Below are 27,156 nucleotides of genomic sequence, written 5' to 3' on the forward strand. Positions count from 1 at the left end.
AAGGACAAGCTGCCTTTCACATAAGCGAATGCATCAGCAATTCAGAAGGAAAAACATGGGTTATTAGTAAGTAGGAACAAGTTTCTCTGAATGTATTTATACCAACTCATAGAAACCATTCTCTTCAGAAACCTCTGTGACGATCTGTTTTCTAGTCTCAGTATTGCTTTAAGGTTGACAGATGATAATAAAATACAATGAAATTACCTCTGAGTTCTGAAATGTACATCAGCTTGTACATTCCCCATGACTTGATTTTTTATTTTTCCAACATGGCTCATCCATGAGCCATAGTTTCAATACTATTCCCAAGCACTCAAGGTTTATATCTGTGTAATACAGCTACTTATACCTACACCATGTTTATATAAAGGTAAAGAATACAGAATTTATTATATATATATATGTGTATATATATATACACACACCTATACAATGTACATGTATATACCTATTAGCTAAGAGCTAGAAGGGGCCTTTGAAATCATCAAGTCTCCTTTGTTGTCTTATAAATGACTCTGAAACCCAGAAAGCAATGCTATTCTGAAGGCTACACAGCAAACTGGCTTCTAAATAAAGCTTGAGGGAACAAGTATGTAGCAAGCACCTATCATATTCTGAGGATTGCAGCAAGCATTTTCTATACATAAGTTCTCATAACATTCCTGTGATGTCGGTATCATCATTCTCATTTGATACACAAAAAAATTGAGACTATATAGCTAATAATTGCCACAAGTGGAATTAAAGCACTGGTGTAATTGAGTTCTTTTCAGTACACCAGTGTTTCTCCAGATGCACTCACGCCCACATCCCGGTTTTTTGCCATATCCACACACCAAATGTATTATTGTTTTCTAAACCTTTTCTTTAAATAGACTAAACATTTATAAAGGAAACTTTTTATCACCACTTAAGTGTAAAACAAATATAATGTGCCATAAGTAGAAGACATTTGTAGAAGTAAATACAAACCAACCAAAATATCACTAAATTTTAGTTAGACTCTGCTGCTCCCTACATTGGACTTGCATCCTACTCTTTGTTGACAAAAGAGATTAGCAATGGTTAGAGAGGTACTAAAGGCTTGTCAACATCAAACTGAGATTTAAGGATTGACAGAGAAGACAGGGAAAACTTTCACTATGTGATTCAGCTGTTTGATGGCACATCAGAGAGTGACCTAAAGTCATCTGTTCCTATCTCAGATAATTTTGAGTGCTGTCCTGGTACCTACTCCTCACTTTGAGAAACACTGACGTACCTAAAGCACCTGGGCAGGTTCTCCAGGTCATGGTTCTCTAACTCCGGTCAATATCAGAATCACCTAGAGGCTTCTTAAAAACTCAGATTTGAGTCTTCCCAAGTTTCTGGCTCAGCATGTCTGCGGTAGAGCCTGAGAAATGGCATTTTTAATGAACTCCTGAGTAATGCTGAAATGATCTGGGCAGAAACAACATCTAGAGAATCACTGCTCTGGGTTTTACTTGGGGTTGGGGGAAAGAGGTGGAGAATATACGCTGGCATGTATGTGAAAATTTCACCATCAAGTTTGATAGTAATTGCATGGATCTGGTAGTTTTATTGAAACAGGCAGATACAGCAAAGAAACCATGTATTCTTGTGTTCCTGTGTTTTCTTCAATCTAGTGAATTCAAATTGATACCACACCACATCAGAGCAGCCTGCAGTAACTTTGGTTGAGGGATAGAAGTGCCTCTTCCAGGTCCAATAATTCAGGTCATTTCCAGGTGGCTTACTATCTGCAAGGCTCTTTGCTGCTCTTAACAGCAGCCAGTGATCATTAATCCCAAAAGCAGAAAATGAGACTCTCCTCTTCTTTCTTCCACACATTAAGACATTATATAACACTAATAAATGCCATGACAGTTACTCTTCCCTCTCTTCTGGTTCCAATTAATAGTAATGACTAATAATTATAAAATGCCTTTGTGAGCCAGTCATTGCATTGTACTAGGTGATTATACACACACACATACACACTCTCAATGTGAGGGTTTGAGGAGCAAAGTAACTTATCTAAGGTCACACAAGAAGTAGAACAGTGATTCAATTCTAATTTTGATGACTATTTTTTTTCTACTAAGCCACCCCACTGCTACTGTTACTACTCATTTGCTCAATCTTAATATAATTGTATTTTATAGAGAACTAAAAGATAAGGAGGAAAAAAGGCTCCAGATGCTTGAAACTTTTGAAAGAAAATTTTAAAACGATGCCACTGAAAGGGAGAAATCAGTGATATGTAATCAGCAATGGAGGTAGAGCTCCCTAGGTTCAAGGGTGGAGGGATGTCTGACAAAGCCTTATTTTTTGGAGAGGGAATAAGTGAGTAAAACCAGTCTCAGGGGCTTCCCTGGTGGCGCAGCGGTTGAGAGTCTGCCTGCTGATGCAGGGGACACGGGTTCGTACCCCGGTCCAGAAGGATCCCACATGCCACGGAGTGGCTGGGCCCGTAAGCCATGGCCGCTGGACCTGCGCGTCCGGAGCCTGTGTTCCGCAACGGGAGAGGTCACACGAGTGAGAGGCCCACGTACAGCAAAAAAAAAAAAAAAAAAAACAGTCTCAGAAATCCAACCTGTCTTAGCTTACTCTTGAGTCAAGAAGGAGATTTTTATTCTCCTCTGGAATGTCAAGGGCCATTTTGGAGAACAAGTATGGTGGAATGTCAAGGGCCATTTTGGAGAACAAGTATGGTAGAATAACCAACACTGAATTGAGAGCCATGAGCCTTGGCTGTTGTTTTGTCTCAGTAACTCAGACTTTATTTCCCTCAGTCCCAGGTTCACCATCTGTAAACCAGACAGCTGGCCTAAGTTCCCTTCTCAGTTCTGCCTTTCAGAATGGCAGACTCCTTCAACTGGGTTTACTAGCACCATATGCCTCAAAATGACAATGTCCATCTTTTAGCATAAGGGCAATATGGTTTGATTGCAAACTCAGCAGTGTGTTTCAACCTTCAGTCTTTCTATTAATCCACCCATATGTGATACCCTGCTACCTTCTTTGGAAGATACATGTTAACAACTGGAGGAGGGAATTTGAACCCTCCGAGGTAGAAATACAATTTAAATCCATATAAATAGAATTTAAGAAATGAATGATCTGATAAATTTTTAAAAAGTCACCAATGGCAATGAAATGGCAAATTCAGTAGTAGGTGTTGTTAGGCATAATTATAGTAACATCTGAAAAGAAAACAACATCTGTGATTTGCCCTATTAATGGCTTAATGTAACAGTGCATCTGTTACTGGAGTAACACTCCTAGCGATCTTAACTGTCTGTTTGCAAGATCTGGAAATAAAGAAAGGACTGTCAGAGAAGAAAGGAACAGGGTGCCAGATTGGCTATTGGTGGTCAAATTCCTCCCCAGAATTTTGAATTCCCCTCCAGCTACCTCGACCAGAAGTGTGTAGAAAATTCAGAGGACAAGTGAGTTCCACCTTGTATATGAACTCCTGCAGGCTAAACAACTAGCTGCTCAGAGTGATTTTTAAAAATTTACTTTTTACCTTGTGGTTAGAGTTGTGTTACCCCAGCCGTAATGGCATGCCACTGTAGAATTTTGCTAAAGGTACTCATCATGACTCGTATGCATGAGGCTTTTTTTTCTGGGGGGAGGAGTTAACACTCAGGGAGTAAACATATTTTCTTTAAACATCAATTTTCTCCTTAGAACTCAAAGGAAATCCAGAAGTTCCCACCTATAGTTGAAATCCACTGCAATGTGCCAGCTTCAGGGTGTATCGAGATGAAATTGGGAAGCCATATAATAGTCACACTCTTTTCCTCAAAGCTGTATTTTCTCTCTGCTTTGAGAAACAGACACTAACTACATCTCTTTCTTCAGCCTGCAATGCCTGCAATGGATGAGTGGAGGATGGATTCTTTATCGTAAAACGTATCCAGGTCCATTCAAACTGCAAGCTCTATTGCATGAGGAAGCAGCATTTGCCAAAAGCTTACCCTAATGAAATCAACTGAAGAAAAATACAACATTCTGTTACAAAAGAAATGTGGATCTCACACTCAGCAAGTCAAATACAGTTTCAAATGTGGTATAAAGAAAAATGGTTATGTGCTGTGCCTGATTCAAAAGTTAGAATCAGTGACCAGAGGAGGCAATGATTCCTCTATTATATGGAAGGGACAAGTTGCTGTTACTCACCCCAGCAAAGATGACGTCTCTCCTGAGCGGGCTCCATTAGGAACTACGGAAAACAGGGCTTGAAAGTGGCATATTTCTCTTGTGCTGCTTGGCTAAAATATCATTTTTCTCTCCTATGGTATTTTTCATTTCTCTGATTATATCTGATGGTGTCAATGCGAGGCCTTAAGCTAACACTCTCTTGGAAACTCAAAGAAGAAGAAGGCCTGGAAAGAAACAACTCTGACCAATAACGGAGAAGGGACAAATAAGCTGCCTCACTAGAGCCCTGTGAGAAAGAAGAATAGCCTGACTGAGAGCATGGAGTCCAGTCCCAGAACAGTGAAGGCAGTGTTCTCCGCTGGGCTGAGTGTTTACATAGCACCATCGCTGTTAGACATGGTTCTTGCATAAATTTCTACTTTCTGTGAATCAGTGAGCCAGCAATATCAAAATTTATAAGTGATTGTATTCTCTGTATATGGTACAAAAATGACTGTCCATTTACCTTTTGCAATGCATGTAATTAAGTGTGAGACAAATATAACCTTTGTTATACCTTTGTTTGGGGGCCTGGAATATAATTTAGTTGCTGGGTTTCAAGGGCACTTAAGAAAGAAAAGACTCTCTGCAGTGACTTTTATATGCATGCTGGTGATGAATTTGCCCTCAGAGCTTCAGAAGTCCCATTCTGTAGTAGTCATAGTTCTTACTGATTACTGTTTGATTATACAAAATAAGGGAAGTGGGACCAATATATTGTATTTATGGATTATGTGAATACTTCAAACATACAGAAAATCAGAATTGTTTATGGGCTGATTGAGAACTTTGAGTCATACCCTTAAAATGAAATTTTCACGTATGATATATATTTTTTTACTGAGTTGTCTGTTACTCAGCTAATTGGGGTAAGTGTTATGAACAAGTTGCCATATTGATATATGATATATTGATGGATAGTTACCGGTGAGCCCATTAAAAAAAAAAGAGAGAGAGAAGGTAAAGCAAGCAACAAGCCTATTTTGAGGGTAGCAAAAGGGAAATATTAACAACCTTGGGAATAAAAGGAGGTGAAAAGAAATGAACATACTATCTAACTTCATGAAAATCTTTCCAAATGACCTTGGTTGGTTGCTATGTTAACTGTGAACTTACATGTATGGTTGGATCCTATCAGACTACTAAGTAGAAGCATGGACATAAGAAACATCTTAGAAGGGATGAAACATCCATAACATCTAAACTTTGAATAGCTGTAAGGTACAAGGTAGGAATTTTTAAGAACATAAAGTTTGCCTAACAATTTGGACAGTCTAGAAGTTTTTCAAAAGGCACTTGGCATTTCACAGACATCCATCTGCTAAAGAGAAGAGTGCTTTGCAAGTCCTAGTTTCTTTCTCTCCCTTTTCTCAGAGTCCTCTGGTTTCTTGGCACTAGTGTGACCTAGAATCACAGATCTGGTTCATCACAGAGTGTTAGCATCAGAATTGAAGGTTGTTTTGCACAGTTTGCATGTGCTGTGGGAGAGAAGTTAATAAACCTGCTCAAGGCCACACAGGAAGTTGGTGGCAGAGATGAGACCACAAACCACATCTCCTCACTCATAAAACCAGTGCTCTTTCCCTCACCACTTCCTCAGTAGAGAGAGGTGCATACAATTCTGGGACAAGAGGGTCTAGGGTATCTCTTGGACTATTATGCTGACTAAGGGATAGAGAGTCCACAAAGCATAAGCCCATTTTCCAAGCTATTTAGAAACTGTAAATACTAACAGGCATTTGCCAAGTTATTTGCACGATGAAGTTGGAATTAAAAATATCACTGTCTGGCTAATTAGAACCCTAAAAACAAGTAATAGATAGCAAACGCTATGTCCAGTTTTTGCTAGAGAGGCCATGTTTCTTTTGTCTGGCTGTTGGAATTCCCTAATAAATCGTGTTCAAAGATCACACATCACAGAACTGTATGTAGTTCCCCTTTCCTGCCATCAGCTTTTCTACACTTAAGTGAATCAATCATTTTGTACGTATTTGCATTTCTCATTGGCTGCATCATGCTCTTCATGTATGATTTTTAGAGTTTTTCACGGTAGGCCTTTATATTCTTGCTGCCCCCAAATTGCCAATGAAGAAGCCATTTTTGACAGAAACTTTTGCCCCTTCATCTCCCACCCACCCATACCATATACCCAGGATAAACTTCATAAGCTTAAGACCAGTTATTTACTAGAGGCTGTGCAAATTTTAGTGGTACTAATAATTATAACTCTTGTTGAGTGGTGATTTTGTGCCAAGCACTGGGGTGAGCACTCTACATAATGTGACCCATTTAATTCCCCAACAACCTTAACAGATTGACGTAATTATTTCCATAAAAAAAGTTGTAAAATTCTTCAAACAAACTGAAATAGCAGTAGTTGTGGGGAAAAATCTTATGGTTACTTTGATAAGGCAACGCTTGTTTGTCTTCACTTTACTCAGGAGAAGGGCAAGGGTCTAGACTAATCTTCCCTGAACAAACAAAATTATGTTTTAAGTACCTGGAATGGAAAATAACTTGAGGCCTTTTAGCTGGTTAGCCAAATGCAAACACTGGTATAGGATTAATGAACAAAGGTTGGAAAAAGAACTGAGCAATAACAAAAGCATGAGGAGGAGTTAGTAATATGAGAGATTAGCCATAAAATTAGTTCCTTCAGGACCGAGGCAAGGGGATGGACAGTGGGGCAGTAGTCCAGAGCATCAAACATCTCTGGAGATGTAACATGATGGAAAAACAGTTCATTTACCAGATTTTCCCTTAGGAAGAATACGCAGCATGAGAAGAGGTAAGATACCCTCAAGGGCCATGCATGAACAGCCCTAAATCACTGTTTCTCAACAAGGGATGACTTTGCACCCCAGTGGACTTTTGGCAATATCTGGAGACATCTTTGATGGTCACACCGCAATGGAGAAGTCACTGACATGTAGTGGGTAGATCCCAGGGATGCTGATAAACATCCTACACTGCACAGAACATCCTCTCATGACAAAGAATTATCTGGCCCCAAATGTCAATAGTGCTGAGGTTGAGAAATCCTGCCTTAAATGTTCCCTGAACTCCTGAGGTGCTGGGTTAAGCTAAACGCAGAAACGAATCACTGAGTAAATGAGTTTGGCGAGTCTTGGTTACCTTTCCCCAACCTAAGCTTTGCTCTTTCTCTAGATACTTGTTGAACAAGCTTCTAAAGATGAGCAGTTTGAAGAAGTGTGAAGTCTCAGGCTGGGCCTCTATCAATTAATTTGATTTCTGAAATAATTTTAAAAAGCAAAGACAAAGTGATGATGAAGAGCCTTTATAGTAAGGAATATTGAGCAGACACAGGCTCAGCTGAAAAACACCAGCAACTACAGAAAACCTCAGTAGATGATAACTTCTTGGTCGTTTGTCATCAAGTAATTTCTGTGATATTCAGGGTTCCTAAACCAGATGTGACACAGTGGTAATTACCTGCACAAATATTTCATTTGGCCTGCGCACACTTAAATTTTAGATTCACTGGCAGCATTAAACACTTTGATGCTCCTCATAATAATGTAGATTCTTTTTTGGTGGAACTCAACTAGCCAAACAACTGACAGCCATGGGTACACTTTCCCACCAGTCAAGAGTTGTCCATTTCTGGGACTTCCCTGGTGGTGCAGTGGTTAAGAGTCCGCCTGCTAACGCAGGGGACACGGGTTCGAGCCCTGGTCCGGGAGGATCCCACATGCCACGGAGTGACTGGGCCCTTGTACCACAACTACTGAGCCTGCGCTCTGGAACCTGTGAGCCACAGCTACTGAGCCTGTGAGACACAACTACTGAAGCCCACATGCCTGGAGCCTGTGCTCCACAGCAAGAGAAGCCACCACAATGAGAAGCCTGTGCACTGCAGCGAAGAGTGGCCCCTGCTCGCCGCAACTAGAGAAAGCCCACATGCAGTGACAAAGGTCCAATGCAGCCATAAAAATAAATTAAAAAAAAAAAAAAGAGTTGTCCATTGCTGAATAATGCCATTGTGGACAGGGCATGAGTCTCCCCATTCCTCAACTGGACTGATTCAGGAGGTTCGATTACCTGCCTGGTCCCTGTAGCAACCTTAGTTTGCAACTCCTGTCTTAAAAGATTATACTTGTAGTAGCCTCTTATAATCTTTTGTATTTCTGCAGTGTAAGTTGTGATTTCTCCTTTTTCATTTCTAATTTTATTGATTTGCATCCTCTCCCTTTTTCTCTTGATAAGTCTGGGTAAGGGTTTATCAATTTTGTTTATCTTCTCAAAAGAACCAGCTTCTAGTTTTATTGATCTTTGCTATTGTTTTCTTTGTTTCTATTTCATTTATTTCTGCTCTGATCTTTATGATTTATTTCCTTCTACTGACTTTGGGTTTACTTTGTTCTTCTTTCTCTAGTTGTTTTAAGTGTAGGGATAGATTGTTTGAGATTTTTCTTGTTTCTTGAGGTGAGACTGAATTGCTATAAACTTCCCTCTTAGAACTGCTTTTGCTGCATCCCATACGTTTTCAGCTGTCAAGTTTTCATTGTCATTTGTTTCTATGTATTTTCTTTATTTCCTCTTTGATTTCTTCAGTGATCTTTTGGTTATTTAGTAGTGCACTGTTTAGCCTCCATGTATTTGTGTTTTTTACAGTTTTCTTCCTGTAATTGATTTCCAGTCTCATAGTGTTGTGGTCAGAAAAGATGCTTGATACGATTTCAAATTTCTTAAATTTTCCGAGGCTTGATTTGTGACCCAAAATGTGATCTATCCTGGAGAATGTTCCATGTGCACTTGAGAAGAAAGTGTATTCTGCCACTTTTGGGTGGAATGTTCTATAAATATGAATTAGATCTATCTGGTCTATTGTGTCATTTAAAGCTTGTGTTTCCTTATTTATTTTGTTTGGATGATCTGTCCATTGGTGTAAGTGAGGTGTTAAAGTCTCTTACTATTATTGTGTTACTGTCAATTTCTCCTTTCATGATTGTTAGCATTTGCCTTATGTATTGAGATGCTCTTATGTTGGGTGCATAAACATTTACAATTGTTATATCTTCTTCTTGGATGGATTCTTTGATCATTATGTAGTGTCCCTCCTTTTCGCTTGTAACAGTCTTTATTTTAAAGTCTATTTTATCTGATACAAGTATTGCTACCCCAGCTTTCTTTTGATTTCCATTTGCATGGAATATCTTTTTCCATCCCTTCACTTTCAGTCTGTATGTGTCCCTAGGTCTGAAGTTGGTCTCTTGTAGACAGCATATATATGGGTCTTGTTTTTGTATCCATTCAGCCAGTCTGTGTCTTTTGGTCAGGGCATTTAATCCATTTACATTCAAGGTTATTATCGATATGTATGTTCCTATTACCATTTTCTTAATTGTTGTGGGTTTGTTTTTGTGGGTCTTTTTCTTCTCTGTGTTTCCCCACTTAGAGAAGTTTCTTTAGCATTTGTTGTAAAGCTTGTTTGGTGGTGCTGAATTCTCTTAGCTTTTGTTTGTCTGAAAAGCTTTTGACTTCTCCATCGAATCTGAATGAGATCCTTGCTGGGTACAGTAATCTTGGTTGTAGGTTTTTCTCTTTCATCACTTTAAGTATATCCTTCCACTCCCTTCTGGCCTGTAGAGTTTCCACTGAAAAATCAGCTGATAACCTTATGGGGATTCCTTTGTATGTTATTTTTTGTTTTTCCCTCACTGCTTTTAATACTTTTTCTTTGAATTTATGGGCAACCACGAAGAAATGGACAAACTTTTGGAAAGATACAATTTTCCAAGACTGAACCAGGAAGAATTAGAAAATATAAACAGACCTATCACAAGGAATGAAATTGAAACCATAATTAAAAATCTTCCAACAAACAAAAGTCCAGGACCAGATGGCTTCACAGGCAAATTCTACCAAACATTTAGAGAAGATCTACACCCATCCTTCTCAAACTCTTCCAAAAAGTTGCAGGGGGAGAAACACTCCCAAATTCATTCTATGAGGTCATCATCACCCTGATACCAAAACCAGAAAAAGGTATCACAAAAAAGAAAATTATAGACCAATATCACTGATGAACATAGATTCAAATATCCTGAACAAAATACTAGCAATCAGAATCCAACAGCACATTAAAAGGCTCATACACCATGATCAAGTGGGCTTTATTCCAGGGATGCAAGGATGATTCAATATATGCAAATCAACCATTGTGATATGCTGCATTAACAAATTGAGGAATAAAAACCATATGATCATCCCAATAGATGCAGAAAAAGCTTTCAACAAAATTCAACATCCATTTATGAGAAAAACTCTCCAGAAAATGGGAACAGAGGGAGCCTACCTCAACATAATAAAGGCCATATATGACAAACCCACAGCAAGCATCATATTCAATGGTGAAAAACTGAAAGCATTTCCACTAGGATCAGGAGCAAGACAAGGATATCCACTGTCACCACTCTTATTCAACATAGTTTTGGAAGTCCTAGCTACAGCAACCAGGGAATAAAAAGAAATAAAAGGAATGTAAATTGGAAAATAAGAAGTAAAACTGTCACTATTTGCCAATGACATGATATTATACATAGAAAATCCTAAAGATGCCACCAGAAAACTATTAGAACTAATCAATGAATTTGGTAAGGCTGCAGGATACAAAACTGATGCACAGAAATCACTGACATTCCTATACACCATCAACAAAAAAATCAGAGAGAGAAATTAAGGAAACAATTCCATTTACCATCACAACAAAAAGAATAAAATACCTAGGAATAAACCTACCTGAGGAGGTGAAAAACTTGTATTCAGAAAACTATAAAACATTGATGAAAGAAATCAAAGATAACATAAACAGATGGAGAAATATACCATGTTCTTGGATTGGAAGAATCAATATTGTGAAAATGACTATACTACCCAAAGCAGTCTACAGATTTAATGCAATCCCTATCTAACTACCAATGGCATTCTTCACAGAATTAGAAAAAACAAACCTTACAGTTCGTATGGAAACACAAAAGACCCCGAATAGCCAAAGCAATCTTGAGAAAGAAAAAAGGAGCTGGAGGAATCAGGCTCCCTGACTTCAGACTATACTACAAAGCTACAGTAATCAAGACAGTATGGTACTACCACAAAAAACAGAAATATAGATCAATGGTACAGGATAGAAAGACTAGAGATATGCCCACACACATATGGGCACCTAATTTATGACAAAGGAGGCCACAACTTACAATGGAGAAAAGACCACCTCTTCAATAAGTGGTGCTGGGAAAACTGGACAGCTACATGTAAAAGAATGAAATTAGAACACTCCCTAACACCATACAGAAAAATAAACTCCAAATGGATTAAAGACTTAAATGTAAGACCACACACTATAAAACTTTTAGAGGAAAACAGGAAAAACACACTTTGACATAAACCACAGCAAGATCTTTTTTGACCCACCTCCTAGAATAACAGAAATAAAAACAAAAATAAACAAATGGGATTCATTAAACTTAAAAGCTTTTGCACAGCAAAGGAAACCATAAACAAGACAAAAAGACAACCCTTAGAATGGGAGAAAATATTTGCAAATGAAACAACAAAGGATTAATCTCCAAAATATACAAACAGCTCATGCAGCTCAATATCAAAAAAACAAATAATCCAGTTAAAAAATGGGAGGAAGACCTAAACAGACATTTCACCAAGGAAGGCATACAGATGGCCAAGAGACACATGATAAGATGCTCAAGATCACTAATTATTAGAGAAATGCAAATCAAAGCTACAATGAGGTATCACCTCACACCAGTCAGAATGGCCATTATCAAAAAATCTAGAAACAATAAATGCTGGAAAGGGTGTGGTGAAAAAGGGAACCCTCCTACATTGTTGGTGGGAATGTAAATTGATACAACCACTATGGAAAACAGTACGGAGTTTCCTTAAGAAACTAAAAATAGACCTACAATATGACCCAGCAATCCCACTACTGGACATATACCCTGAGAAAACCATAATTCAAAAAGAGACATGCACCACAATGTTCATTGCAGCACTATTTACAATAGCCAGGACATGGAACCAACCTAAATGTCCATTGACAGATGAATGGATAAAGAAGATGTGGCATATATATACAATGGAATATTACTCAGCCATAAAAAGAAACGAAATTGAGTTATTTGTAGTGAGTTGGATGGACCTACATTCTGTCATACAGAGTGAAGTACGTCAGAAAGAGAAAAACAAATTCCATATGCTAACAGATATATATGGAATCTAAGAAAAAAATATGTCATGAAGAACCTAGGGGCAAGACAGGAATAAAGACACAGACCTACCAGAGAATGGACTTGAGGATATGGGGAGGGGGAAGGGTAAGCTGTGACAAAGTGAGAGAGAGGCATGGACTTATATACACTATCAAACGTAAAATAGATAGCTAGTGGGAAGCAGCCGCATAGCACAGGGAGATCAGCTCAGTGGTTTGTGACCACCTAGAGGGGTGGGATAAGGAGGGTGGGAGGGAGGGAGACACAGGAAGGAAGAGATATGGGAACATATGTATATATATATAACTGTTTCACTTTGTTATAAAGCATAAACTAACACACCACTGTAAAGCAATTATACTCCAATAAAGATGTTAAAAAATAATATATTTATTGCATGTTAATATATAACATTTTAACAAAAAATAACTATATTTCCCAACACAAAAAGTTAGTGAGAATTTTTCTAAATCTCATTAGCATTTGGATTAGAAGACAGCTGGATTCTCATATCTGTTTATACATTCGTTCTGTTGCATCATGTTCTTGTGTTGAAATACCTGAAGAAAAATCCAGCTTTATACATAGTTATAAAAGCGAGGACTCATGGATACCCCAAAAGACCTTTGAGAACTGTGATTAGTTTTATGTGTCAACTTGGCTATGCTACAGCCCCCGGTTATTCAATCAAGCACTAGTCTAGGTGTTGTGAAGGTATTTTGTAGGTGTGATTAAAGTCCATAATCGGTCCACCTAAAATAGGGCCTGATTTGATCAGCTGAAAGGCCTTGGAAGCAGAGTTGTGTCTTCCCTGAAGAACAAGAAAAAATTCCGTCTGTATATAGCAGTTGCAGCTCATGCTTGAGAATTCCAGCCTGGCCTGCCCAATGGCCTACCCTATGGAGGTCACACTTGCGTAGGCAGCCCAACAATCATGTAAGCCAATTCCTTGCAATAAATCTCTTAATATATATCACCTACTTGTTCTGTTCGTCTGATTGAACTCTGATACAGGGACCCCTAGGGATCCTCAGACCACACTGTAAGAATCACTGAGAGAAGATATATTTCATAAAGCCTTTGATGTCACCTACCTAACTGGCTTAACAATAATTCTATGAAGTCAAAAAGGCAGAAATCATCACTCCTATCCTCAGAGAGTATATTTATCAAATGGCACACATCCATCAAAGGCTCTTAGTCTTTTTTTTTTTAAATAAATTTATTTATTTATTTATTTATATTTTTGGCCATGTTGGGTCTTCACTGCTGCATGCAGTCTTTCTGTAGTTGCAGCAAGTGGGGGCTACTCTTCATTGTGGTGCATGGGCTTCTCATTGCGGTGGTTTCTCTTGTTGCAGAGCATGGCCTCTAGGCATGAGGGCTTCCGTAGTTGTGGCTTGCAGGCTCTAGAGCGCAGGCTCAGTAGCTGTGGTGCACGGGCTTAGTTGCTCTGTGGCACGTGGGATCTTCCCGGACCAGGGATCGAACCTGTGTCCCCTGCATTGGCAGGCGGATTCTTAACCACTGTGCCACCAGGGAAGCCCAATGGCTCTTAGTCTTGATCCTTAAATTCCTGGTTCCTATTGCAGTGCTCCTATCCTTCAGTACAATAACCTTCAATATATTTGCAAGTATACACACAGATCTAGACATTCATCTTACTTAATACACTCATGCCACAAAGAATTTCCTTAGAAAAAGTAGGTAGGACCTACTTTAAGTGTATTTCTTAAGAGAAAGTGATACCGAAGAAACACAGGGCTTTGTTTTATGCTCAAGCAGTTTACAATTTACCTGGGAGAAATAAGATGACTCACCCCTGAATACATGAGATTTAATGAAGTAATTAGGACTTTGATTCTTTACCAATACTTTTTTAAGCACTAGACACTGGAATGGGGTTACTTTCATCTTTTTCAGCTACTTCTACTGTGGAATGGACCCCCCCACCCCGTATTTGATGCTCCCACTGGTCAGTGAGTTTATGGAAGACAGGGATAGTGACTGACCAGCAGGTGCTTAGTGATAACGACCTGTTCATTGAATGACTGAGGATGCCAAGAATGGGTGCAATACATAAAGGTGAAAAGAAAGAGCAAAAGTGGAAAAGTTGGGAGAAATGGAAAAACCAAAGAGCTGAAAGATGGAATATGACTTTCAGAAAAAGAATAAAGAGGAAGCTGAACTGGAGAAAAGGGTGTGTCTCAAAGAGTAACAGATTTATGAGAACAAATGAAAGGCTTCCATTCTATGAAAGACTGGCCAAGGAGTCTGGGCTTCATTAGGAAGAAGAGGCAGAATAGTATCATGGCTGAAAGTATAAACTTCAAGCAGACAGATGTGAGTTTAGGTCTTAGTGCCATCACACACTAGCTATGTGATCTTGGATAAATTACCTAACCTTTTTGGGCCCCAGTTTCCACAACCATGAACTTTTAGAGAGTTATTATGAAGATTAAAGGGGAAAGTATATGTAAAGTACATCACATAGTGCCTAGCACAGAGTAAATCCAGTGAGTGTTGGCTCTCATAATTATTAATGTTACTACTGCTATCATTATTAATTCTAGGGACAGCAAGCAGCCCATGGGAAGTTTTCAATTGGGATGGTGATATGGAGGCACCTGTCAATTTTGAAAATATATTTGATGTTAGTTAGAATGAATCATTAAGGGGAAATACCGGAGCCAGAACAATCAGGGGGTTACCTTAATAGTCCAAGCACAAAGAAGTGAGAGAGGTAAGGAACATCCTAGCCCAGTGCTCCTTCCACTGGCTCATCCCATACACAACAGATTGGACCTCTGCAGCTTATTATTCTAAATAGGAGCAAAAGGTCTCTTAAGTATAACTGGGAAAAGAGAAATGGTATAAAATTTTGCAAGTGTATTTAATTTCAATACACTGTTGATCAGATTTAGGGGAGAATTTTAGAATATCAAAGTTGCAACTTTTAGAGATTGTCAAACTCTCTGACATACTGAGGCTTTCAAGTTCCCTCTGCTTACATGGCAAATTAACTAAAGGTTTCCAGAAAACAAATTGCTAAGGAGGCACCAGTCTAGGCTAATAATAATTTTAAAAAACTGCTTTAAGTCACATAAACATCTTTGTGTATGTCTAGGATCTTTTTTTTTTTTTTTGCGGTACGCGGGCCTCTCACTGCTGTGGCCTCTCCCGTTGCGGAGCACAGGCTCCGGACGCGCAGGCTCAGCGGCCATGGCTCACAGGCCCAGCCGCTCCACGGCATGTGGGATCTTCCCGGACCGGGGCATGAACCCGTGTCCCCTGCATCGGCAGGAGGACTCTTAACCACTGCGCCACCAACGAAGCCCTGTCTAGGGTCTTTTAAGAGTTATGTATAGCTAGATACGTAAGTATCTACAGAGCTTACACATGGTGACTATTCACACTGAATGAAACCCATCTGTTAATATCTGGGTACGCTGGCGGTAAAGTCCATTGATGACAGGTAGGTGTAACAGGAGCTGACTAGGAGAAATCACTTGCCAATCTACAGCACTGGTCTTGTTATGTCTGTATCCAGTAATTATGACATCTTTTAATTTTCAAGTAAGTTCTTGGTCTTAGTGTGAGGTTTAATCTTTATTTTCAAACACAGAGAACTGGGATTCTTCCTGAGCAACTTGAAGCATAGCAGAATGTCAGTAGGCTGAATCTCAGGGTTTCCTAAAATTGGACAGTTTTAATAATGTGTACACACTGAAATCCAAAGACATGCTGATCTCCACGTCTAACACTTCTGACTTAGTATGGGAGGTCAATGACAAATAGTACAGAACATTCACCAGAATTATGATTTAGCTACTAGTTTAAAGTGGAATTTCTAGTCTCAGTTGATTGAAACACATGTGCCTATTTTCAGTGTAATAGATGTGAATCCCCCTTTCAAAAGAATTATAAGTTTGCATTGTGCAGTTGTGCAGAAATCATTGATTGGAATAGGTATTCCATGAGTATAAAGGAAAAAAAAAAGACATTAAGTAAGAGACATCTCATAATGGCCTTTGTACATGATTTTCTCTCCATCAAATGCTAGTACTCAAGTTGACCTTCCAGGTAGAAGGGATGGATTGTCTCAGAGCCAAAAATGCATTGTTGTGCAGGCCCTGTGGTTGTCTAACAATACACATTTGCAAGATAGCTGCTTGGGACAGAGGTGGAGTGAGACCTGGGAAGAGAGAGATGTGATCTTCATCTAGAAATAAAAGCCTTGCGTTAGCTAAACGTACTGATAAGCAGTGTGTGTGGCTCACCACTTCCTATGAATTCTAGGTGAGAGGTAACTAGGAACTCATGGAGTTAAAGCAACCAACTTGGAATAACAGCTTAAGATGAAATAGGGCCTCAGATTTTAAGTCTTCCAATATTAGCATATCACAGATAAAGGAGACAGAGACTCAGGAAGGTTAAGGAGGGTCATGAGTCAAGGTCACCACCAGGACTATTTTAGAACTTCTAATCCAGTATATTCTTGCCACTTCACACTGTCTCAGTGAGGTCACCATGATCACTGTATTTCTACCCAACTGTTTTCTACCCATTTACTTTAGCAAAATGGGAAATTTATTGGCTCACAGAACTGGAATGTTCAGAGATCCAAGGGCTCTAATAATTGCATGTTTTAGTCTGGCTTTTTCTGTGTGGTGGGCCAGATGGCCTTTGGAAACTCCAGACACACATACTGACTCAGCCTATAAGCATCATTAAAAGGTCTTTCCTGACACATTTTATTTTGCCAAAGTCCTGGGAAAACCTCTAACTGGTTCACTCTGGATTAGGTACCCATCCACACCAGCCCATGACATACTCTGTGCCAAAGTCTTTTAACCACATTGAATATATTATTCACAAGAAAAAGGGGTTACCTAATTAGAAGGAAGTCAGGGATTCTAAACAGGCACAAGCAACTAACATATATCATAGTCATATTTCTAAAATAAAATATCATGGAAGGAAATATCTAAAAATAGAAACTTACCAAACAATGGAATACCAACTATGGAAATGGTGTTGCTTTTCTTCTTTAAAATAATTTGTGTCAATATCTGTAATGACAAAGATAAGGAAAAATCTTATTTCAGTAGATGAAAGGTTGATTCACTATGGCTTACATCACAATAATTGCTTTCATACACACCCAACATAAAATATTTTATAGTCTTTGCACAGTGTCTGGCATTTAATGAATGCTCATTCCCATTCTTTGCACATGTACAATTGTTAGCCTGATTTGTGCCAAGGCCACTGTCATTGTCTTTTTTCACCATGGACTGTCAGTGCCATTCATGTTATGAAGTCTCAGTTAAAAGACAAAATGGACTATAAGCTGTTCCATATTTTTGGTTTCCAACATTTGAGTTTTTGAATGCCATGATTCCCAGAATGGCCTACCATTTGCTCTGTGACTTCATAGCACATATTCCCACCCTCCTTACACTTCAGTGGGGCTTGCATTATTCTGATATTCTTTTTAATTTCAATCCACATGAACTTTGGTTATTATGTCTTTGAGAATTTCATGATATAGCTGGAATTGTGTCATCTGGTAAAATTAGGTTTCTACAATGTCACTCTGGAGGATAATCAAAGACTTAAATGCAGCACAAATTGTTCAGAACTTATCACCTGTCTAATTTCAGTAGAGACCAAAGAGGTAGTGGGTGATCATGGTTAGGAGCCAGGGCTTTTAAGTTAAGAAGTTCTGGGTTCAAATCCTGATTTCTTACTAGTTGGTTTCTTAAGCAAGTTACTTTGCCTCTTTAAGACTTAATGACCTCACCTATAATGTGGGACAATACCACCACCTAATTCATAGGTAATGCCTGTAGAGTGTGTGGTACTCTTTGAACTCTAAATACAGATTAACCATTATTATGACAGTCGTAATAAAAAAATTTATGTGTGGGCAATAAAATAAAGAACAGAAAGAGCACCTGCTGCAGTTGCAAGTACAAAATGAGAACACATACATACATTTGTGAATGGTGATTTTATCAACAGACATCTTTTACATTTTGTTCTAGAAGCCTACCCACATTTCTTTATTCTCATTGGTCCACCTCCTTTTGGATTCTTTATAATCACAACTTTTAATCAACAGCTTTGAGGTATAATTGACAAATAAAAATTGTATATATGTAAGGTGCACAAAATGATGGTTTAATATATGTATACATTGTGAAATGATTACCACAATCAAGCTAATTACCACATCCATTGCCTCATGTAGTTATCATTTTTTTGGTGTGTGATGAGAACACTTAAGAGATACTTTCTTAGCGACTTTCAAGTAAACAATTCTATGTTATTAACTATAGTCACCATGCTGTCTGTTAGATCCTCAGAACGTGCTCATCTTATAATTAGAAGTTTGTACTCTTTGACAATCATCTTTTCATTTTGCCTGATTACTATTATTATTATTTTTTGCGGTACGCGGGCCTCTCACTGTTGTGGCCTCTCCCGTTGCGGAGCACAGGCTCCGGACGCGTAGGCCCAGCGGCCATGGCTCACGGGCCCAGCCGCTCCGTGGCATGTGGGATCTTCCCGGACCGGGGCACGAACCCATGTCCCCTGCATCGGCAGGCGGACTCCCAACCACTGCGCCACCAGGGAAGCCCTGCCTGATTATTTTGATTGTTTTTTGTTTGTTAGTTTTTTAAGATAAAAAATTAGGACAGATACAGAATTCTGTGTGACTCTTGAATGTCTCTCAAATCTATTCATTTCTTCCATGTCTTTTTTTTCTGTGAATTTTTTATTTTTATTTTACTTTTTTATTAATTTTTATTGGAGTATGGTTGCTTTACAATGTTGGGTGAGCCTCCACTGCACAAAAAATCTTCCATTTCTACTGCCTGAGTCCAGGCTATCTCTTCTCTTGCCTGCTCCCTCTTGTTCTCACTGCTTCTGTGCTCACATCCTGTGGTGGTCATTGCTCCTGGTCACCAACAGTCATCCCTCCTCTACTTCTGGGCATTTAGGAGGATCGCCCTTTCTTGTGCCTTAGAGAAATGCATGGGGCTTCCCTGGTGGCACAGTGGTTGAGAGTCCGCCTGCCGATGCAGGGGACACGGGTTCGAGCCCTGGCCTGGGAGGATCCCACATGCCGTGGACCAACTGGGCCCCTGAGCCACAGCTACTGAGCCTGCGCTTCTGGAGCCTGTGCTCCGCAACAAGAGAGGCCGCGACAGTGAGAGGCCCACGCACCGCGATGAAGAGTGGCCCCCGCTTGCCACAACCAGAGAAAGCCCTCACACAGAAACGAAGACCCAACGCAGCCAAAAATAAATAAATAAATTTAAAATAAAGAAAAAAAAGAAATGCATGGCCATGTGACCTGCGGTGGCCAAAAAAGTAAGAGTGGAAGTGACGTGTGATGCTTCCAGGTGGAAGCATACTGATGTGTGTCGTTCTCCATGTTCTGTCCTTGTTGACATGACCACCAACCTTCCAAATGGCAGACCTTTTGTCAGCCAGTTACAGAGTGAGGATGATGTGGAACAGAGTGACAAATGATGCATGAGCAAAAAATAAAGTTTGTTTCACAAACACAATTTAACTGCTAATTAAAGACTGCTTGGAATGTAAACTGTTGCATAGTATTCTCTCCAACTGCAATTTAGGTAACTCTTCTGCAGGAATTACACCTTGCTTCTTATACAGTCTTTGTGTCACCAACCTGAGCTTAATATAAGGAGTCAGTAAATACTTGTCAATGGACTGACCAGGGAAAGAAACTTCATTCTCTCCTCCAGCCCTTTTAAATCAATTGATTGTTTTATATAAGTTAGCAGCAGACTTACATACAGTTACCATAGGTATATGGACCGGGATGAGAACCCCTCTTAAAATGTTCTAAGACTCCTCAAGCTGTCCTTTTGTATGGATATGTCTAAGGCCCATAAATCGCAAATCATTATTCACTCACTAACAGGAGCCCAAATAAACCTATGCCTTATTTCTATTATCTTTTAATATTCTTCTATTATCAAAGATATGGACGGAGGATGGACTTTCTGATAACTTTTGTGTCATCATGGTTTGGCCAAAGGCTGGAACATTCAAACCATGATTATAAACAGTGGTATATAAAGTGCCTCCTGGGACTTTGGTCCAAGATCAGTCTACAGTTTTAGTAGACTCAAGTATTTGATTTGATGTCTCCTTGATGCCTTTCCTGAATAGAATACTGGAAGCAGGGGTATCAGATGTGAGGGTATCTCAGACTGTGCCTCAACAGGAAGAAAAGTCCAGGCACCAAATGTTTTGTTAGGGAGAGTTTTTATGTAAATAGCCTTGGGAAAGACTTCCAAAACCCTTGTTGAAAAACTCCATAATTTTTCTCCATTCTACTACTTTAATAGTCAGCAGCCCCGAATTCTTGCTGTCACTTCATTGCCTCTTCCATTTGTTGTCTCCTTCACTTTGTCTTCTGTATATCCTATTGATGTGAGTCTTGTTTCTGAGTTCCAGGATCTGCCTTGACTTTTGGTGACTGTGTAGGATACAAATCCCATCTCTGCAGTCACATCAGTAACATCAGATAGAGACTCCTCAACTGTATGTCCATAAATGGCCCTCCCCACAATTCTCCATTGTAACTAACTTTGAATTGGGCCAAAGAGTATAGGATGACAGGTCCATGTTTGATTTTCCATTAACCTCAGCAGTGACTAATATTCCACTATCCTTCGTATTTTTATTTTCTTTAAATCTTTGGAAAGTATCCATTCAGATTAGTTTCATAAGATCAAAGCTCATATTACTATATATTCTTACTTTTTCACATTCTAATGTTTCTGAAATTGCGGTACCTCTTACACTTGATATTTACCTTTAATGATATATTTTTAATCTCCAAATGCTATTATTAAATTTACAATGCAGTGTATAATTGATAGCATCTTAGAACTCAAGGTATATGCTAATATTACTCCTCGTATTAGAGGTTCTCAAGTACACTTTATGACACTGGCTTCTTATTTCACTGCATACAGGCAAATTAACAGAGCTAAAGGGTTATATCCCCAAGAACTGTGAAAGCCAACCAAATCCTGAGCATCACAGGCTAGAGGAGTGTTGAGCCTTGCTTGCACAGATGTGTCTGGTCTGCCTTCTGAAACTTCTGTACATAAATAACAACAACCTTTCCTCATCAAAAGAAATTGCCAGACTATCACCACATCTGGGGTGGAACAGCAGCTAATTTTACACAAAAAGTCAGTAATTATTTGACTTTTTGCTCAAATTCTCTGGTTTTCCAATCCACCTGAACATGTTGACTAGCTGGTTAATATTTCTCAGGGAAAACTACATTTAATTTGATCCCATTTACTCTTTTTCTCATACTTAAATTTACAAGTAAACATCATCACAGAGTTCACAATGAGGCTTTACTTAATTTCCCTATCTGCACTCAACATTTCACTTGCTGAAACCACTGCTATGAAGTTTATGCTTTTCTTTAGACAAAATCATGTACACCAACCCCCCCCCACTAAAACCCTGCATCTTCTCCAACAACCTCATTGAAAGGCATACAAGCATATGATAACATATTCACATTTCTAATATGAAAACACACCACCTAAAATTTGTTGTTTTACTTATATAAAAAAGGTGGGCTTCCCTGGTGGCACAGTGGTTGAGAGTACTCCTGCTGATGCAGGGGACGTGGGTTCATGCCCCAGTCCGGGAAGATCCCACATGCCGTGCAGCGGCTAGGCCCGTGAGCCATGGCCACTGAGCCTGCGCATCTGGAGCCTGTGCTCCGCAATGGGAGAGGTCACAACAGTGAGAGGCCCACGTACCGCAAAAAACAAAACAAAAACAAAAACAAAATGCATAACTATCTCTCTCTGATCTGGAAGTCAGATGTTGAATTATCATAAGTTTATAAAGAAATGTTTTTCTCCTCAACAAATCAACTACATGATACTACCCTAAGCTTTGGGAAGATAAGTGACTTTTTCTAAGACCTACAAATTGGTAAGGACTAGCATTTATTGGGATTAAACATTAGGCATGGCTTTAAATTCCCAGGAATACTTGGTGAGGAGAATCCTGGAATTCATACCACTATACCTATACAAATTAAGAGAATCAAGATTTGGGGCCCTCAGCAGTAGATGAAGCCAGGGATATATTAATACCCATCCAATCTATAATTATTCAATTCTATTAATTAAGTAGGGAAGCCAAGTGATTTCTTTAAGGGTTAAAAATGTATCAACTACTGTGGAGTCAGTGAGGTTATGAATGTGCATTGAGATTGATTCATACAGTCCTGGTTCTAATTTTACTTCTGCCACCTTTTCCTGGTTATTTGACTTTGTAAAACTACTTAATCTCTTAGGCTTAAGATACTAGCCTTACGTTTCTTCTTCTGAAAAAAAAAAAGCAAAATAATAGCTATTTTACATGATTATAAATTTCCTCTCTCTCTAGATCTCTATCTCATGTGTGTGTATATACCATATCTGGCATAATGAATACTGAACAGCAGTTGTTGTTAACACTATACTCTACCCAACCCAACTGTAAACTCAAATACCCTACCTAATAGCTCTCATTTTCCCCTACCAATATGAGAATTGGACAATCTAATTTAACTTCTAGGCTACCATCATTTACCATCTCACTCTCCCTTCCTGTCTGGCTAAGAGAACCTGAGAGAGTAGGACTAACAATAAAAATCATACAAATGCCTAATTTCAAAGAAAAAGTGCCGTGGGACAGGAAATAGTCCTATAATTGCTTATTTTTTCAGCTGGAAAAAGAAAAGTCTGAACAAACTTACTAACAAAACCTTCCATTTAAAATTCTTCCTAGCACCTCCTTCATAAAAGCCTCCTGCAAATAATTGGGACAGAAACAAGGAATCTTATTCAAATATGGGTAATCACAAAGAAATCTTCATAAAAGTTGTCACTTTTATAGATAGATACTATGAAGAGCAAAAGGGGAATGGAACAGGAAAAACAACTGAAAATAATGAACACAATAAAAAAAATATTGCCACGGAGAAGATCAAGTTGTGACTGAGTTTTCACTATGAAAACAGCACAACAAACCACCTCATGAAACAATGATCACTAAAATTCAGAGATCAAGTCAGACCTCTAGGACCTAGAGAACTACTGTAAGAATACAAAAGGAAAAAAAGAAGAATAGAGCTGATTGGTCTAAGGAAAGAAACAGAAGATAAAACTGAAGCCAACACAAAAATGAATCTGAACTGGGAAGCAACACAAGGGAGATCAAAAACTGCTATAAATGCAGTAAACCACAGAATACTAGAATGGGAAAAGTTAAAAAGAATTAGTGAGAGAAATTAATGGTATCAAAGACAGATGTGGTTATAAAAGATGTGTATAATTGGAGCCCGTGATGAAGAAACGGTAATAGGCAATTAAAGCAAATGTTAAGAATTATAATTAAAGAAAACTTCTCACACATAGAAAAAAACTTGAATATCAAGTTTGAAAGGAAACTCTAGAAAACTAGGGCACCTACCAGGCACTAGTGGGGGACCACAGACACCTAAGGGGACTGGAAAAACCCCCAGCAACTGGCTTGCAGGATCTTGGTTCCCAGGCCAGAGGTCAGGCTCAAGCTCCTGTGGTGGGAGCTCCGAGTCCAAACCACAGGATTAACAGAGAACCTCAGACCCCAGGGAATATTAATTGGAGTCAGGCCTCCCGGAGGTCCTAATCTCAGCACCAAGACCCAGCTCTATCCAACTGCCTGCAAACTACAGTGCCTGACGCCTCAGGCCAAAGAACGAGTAAGACAGGAAAACAGCCCCACCCATGAAAAAAAAAAAAAAATGAAAGGACAAAAAAATATGTTACAGATGAAGGAGCAAGATAAAAACCTACAAGACCAAATAAATGAAGGTGAAATAGGCAACCTACCTGAAAAAAGAATTCAGAGTAATGATAGTAAAGATGATCCAAAATCTTAGAAACAAAATGGAGAAAATACAAGAAACATATAACAAGGATCTAGAAGAACTAAAGAGCAAACAAACAATGATGAACAACCCAATAACTGAAATTAAAAATACTCTAGAAGGAATCAATGGCAGAATAACTGAGGCAGAAGAATGGATAAGTGAGCTGGAAGATAAAATGGTGGAAATAACTACCACAGAGCAGAATAAAAAGAATGAAAAGAATTAAGAATTTCATGCCAACATGAAAAGATTGTCAACATCACTAATCATTAGAGAAATGCAAATCAAAACTACAATGATGTTTCACCTCATACCAGTCAGAATGGCCATCATCAAAAAAATCTGGGGCCAACTATACTGCAACAATTCTTTGTTGATAACAAAGCCTGTAGGAGTGGGCGGCTTGAAGTTCTACCTGTTGAAATCAACTTAATGTGCAGAGGAACAAAGAGCTTTCCTATTTTTCAGGCAGCAAAAAACCTCTGTCTCACAAATTTCAGCTTCACTTAATTGACCAATGTTTTCCTAGGTCGGGGAATGCTACTTAAAAGGGTTTTGGGCAATGTGAGATAATGCAGGACGCTACCTAAAAGTGGTAATGTAACACTGATATTCATAATGAGATTTTTCTTTTTTAGTTCCATTTCGTATTGAATAATCAAAAGAATTAGCTACCTCAATTTGGTGCTAGTGTGATTTTAATCATTAATACATCCTAATCTCCCTTATAACACAAAGGAAGATACCACAGCTCCAAGTTTTAGTTTTGTTCATTTAGAATATGATGTTATTTTTAATTATATTTATTTTATCATTACTATCTAGTTATGGTGTTTGATATAAATATTTCCTTTATGAAAGGGACAAGTATTTTTAAAATAAATTGAAAAGTCAATTTTTAAAAAAAACTACAAAATAATAACAGTCATGGAGTTAGGCAAACATTTGAAAGGTAGCATGCAAATAACGAAAATTTGCGAACTAATGAATTAATTCTTTCATTTATTCTGAAGGCATTTGCATACAAGAACAAAGCACTCCACTGGATGCTCAATAAATGTATTTAGTTGCAGGAAAAAGTTATCTTCTGCACCCAAATTTGCATGTTTTGGCTGGGCAGAAAGGAAAAACACAGAAATCCAGCAAATCTTTTTTTTTGCTATAATAGAGCAAGGGCTGAATTCCAACCACCTTTGGAGCTGGTGGCAATGCCTCCTCCTTCCTTTCTGTTCTTATCCCCAGCTTCCCTGCTTTGCATTATGTTTGATCCCACAAGCCACCTCTGATCCTTTTGGGAATAGGCACAGTATATAAAAAGGGAGGGGATTAATCATTATTTGTTGAATAAATGAATACGTAAGTGAATGAATAAGCAAGCAGAGAACTGAGGGGGAGAACTGCAAAGCTCTGATGATTTTTAGCTCTCCTGTTTTAATAAGGAGGGTTGATTCAAGGAGCACACTGTGATTCTAACAAGGAAGGTAGCACCCTGCCTGACCCAGATGGGGACCCCGGAGTCTGAATAGGCAGGAAATTAGAGAAAACACTCATCAGTGAGTGTTTGTCTTCTCTCCAGATGTATTGGAGGGCTGGCTGATAACCCCAGATGGACCCAGAAATGACTTCTCAGGCAAGTCAGAGCAAATTGAAGCTTACGGTCACCTTGGCTAAACCTCAGATTAAGTGTGTCAGTCCTAATTCAGAGGAATCATGAAAAAAAAAAAGGCCTGGTTGTTAGTGTAAAGGAAAGTTGTAAAACTACCTTTGAGAGGGAATCCAGCCTGAATTAGTAAGAGAGAGAAAACCTGCCATGTCTTTGTTCTCTGCCCAGGAAGGCCATCAGTGTGACCCTGACAGCTCTTCCGGGGGACAAGAGAAAATCCCTGGTGGCCTTGTGGAAATTGTTTTCATCCTAGGTGACAGGATGATTCACAGGCTGTTGGAGAAAATATCTGTCGCAAAGAGAAACATGAGTGAATTTAACCTGCTGTTCTTGACTCTCTAGGTTTTAGCACTTCTTCCTTTGTAATACAGCACTTTACATATACGTCTTCCCTCTCCTAAATTGGACTCCGCCCAAAGGCAGGATTTATTTCTTGATTCATTTTTGTAGTCTTCATGGTACCCATTATTTGAGACTCAATATGTGCTTGGTATGTATTGGTTAAATGTATGAATGAAAGTAGGCATTTGAAAATTGCTACAGCTGTTATTTAAATCCTTCTCCATGAATATTTGAGTGTTTACCATGAACCAGACAACTTTTCATCGCTGGGAGAAATTTAAAAAGTCAGTACGCCAGCCTCACTTCTAAAGATATTTGTAGACCTGAGGCTGATGTAGCCATGAACATTAGTAACATTTATACAACTGAGATCATAAGAAACAAAGTGAGAGGGGGATATGGCAAAGGGATGTGAGTGCACAGAGAAAGAGGAATCAGATTTGGGGACTGCTTAGTGCCGAGATTGGGGAAGGAGCATTTGTTGAAGGCTTTGAAGGATGAAATTCAATAGGTGTAGCTAACTCTAGAGAGGACGTCCGAAGGGAAAATTATACCACAGACAAAATCTTGAGATGGGATAGAACAGAGTTTGTTTTGGGGTGTTGGGTAGTTTAGAGGGGCTATGGTAATGTTCACAATGTAGGGGTGTGTATGTATGTACGTGTGTGTGTGTGTGTGTGTATGTGAGAGAGAGAGAGAGAGAG

The 27,156-nt window shown here is 38.9% G+C and overlaps 1 protein-coding gene across 1 annotated transcript in view; it reads right to left on the minus strand.

Annotated features, from left to right (window-relative positions):
* Nucleotides 1–27,156, minus strand: part of ATP10B (ATPase phospholipid transporting 10B (putative)) — a gene marked incomplete at its 3' end in the record, with an annotated part of 338,125 nt that overhangs the window by 273,573 nt on the left and 37,396 nt on the right. The window contains exon 2 of the mRNA XM_079703067.1: nucleotides 17,467–17,533. The remainder of the gene's footprint in view (nucleotides 1–17,466; nucleotides 17,534–27,156) is intronic.

This window comes from Hyperoodon ampullatus, assembly GCF_949752795.1.
Source record: "Hyperoodon ampullatus genome assembly, chromosome: 4".
In the NCBI taxonomy this organism is placed as follows: Eukaryota; Metazoa; Chordata; class Mammalia; order Artiodactyla; family Ziphiidae; genus Hyperoodon; species Hyperoodon ampullatus.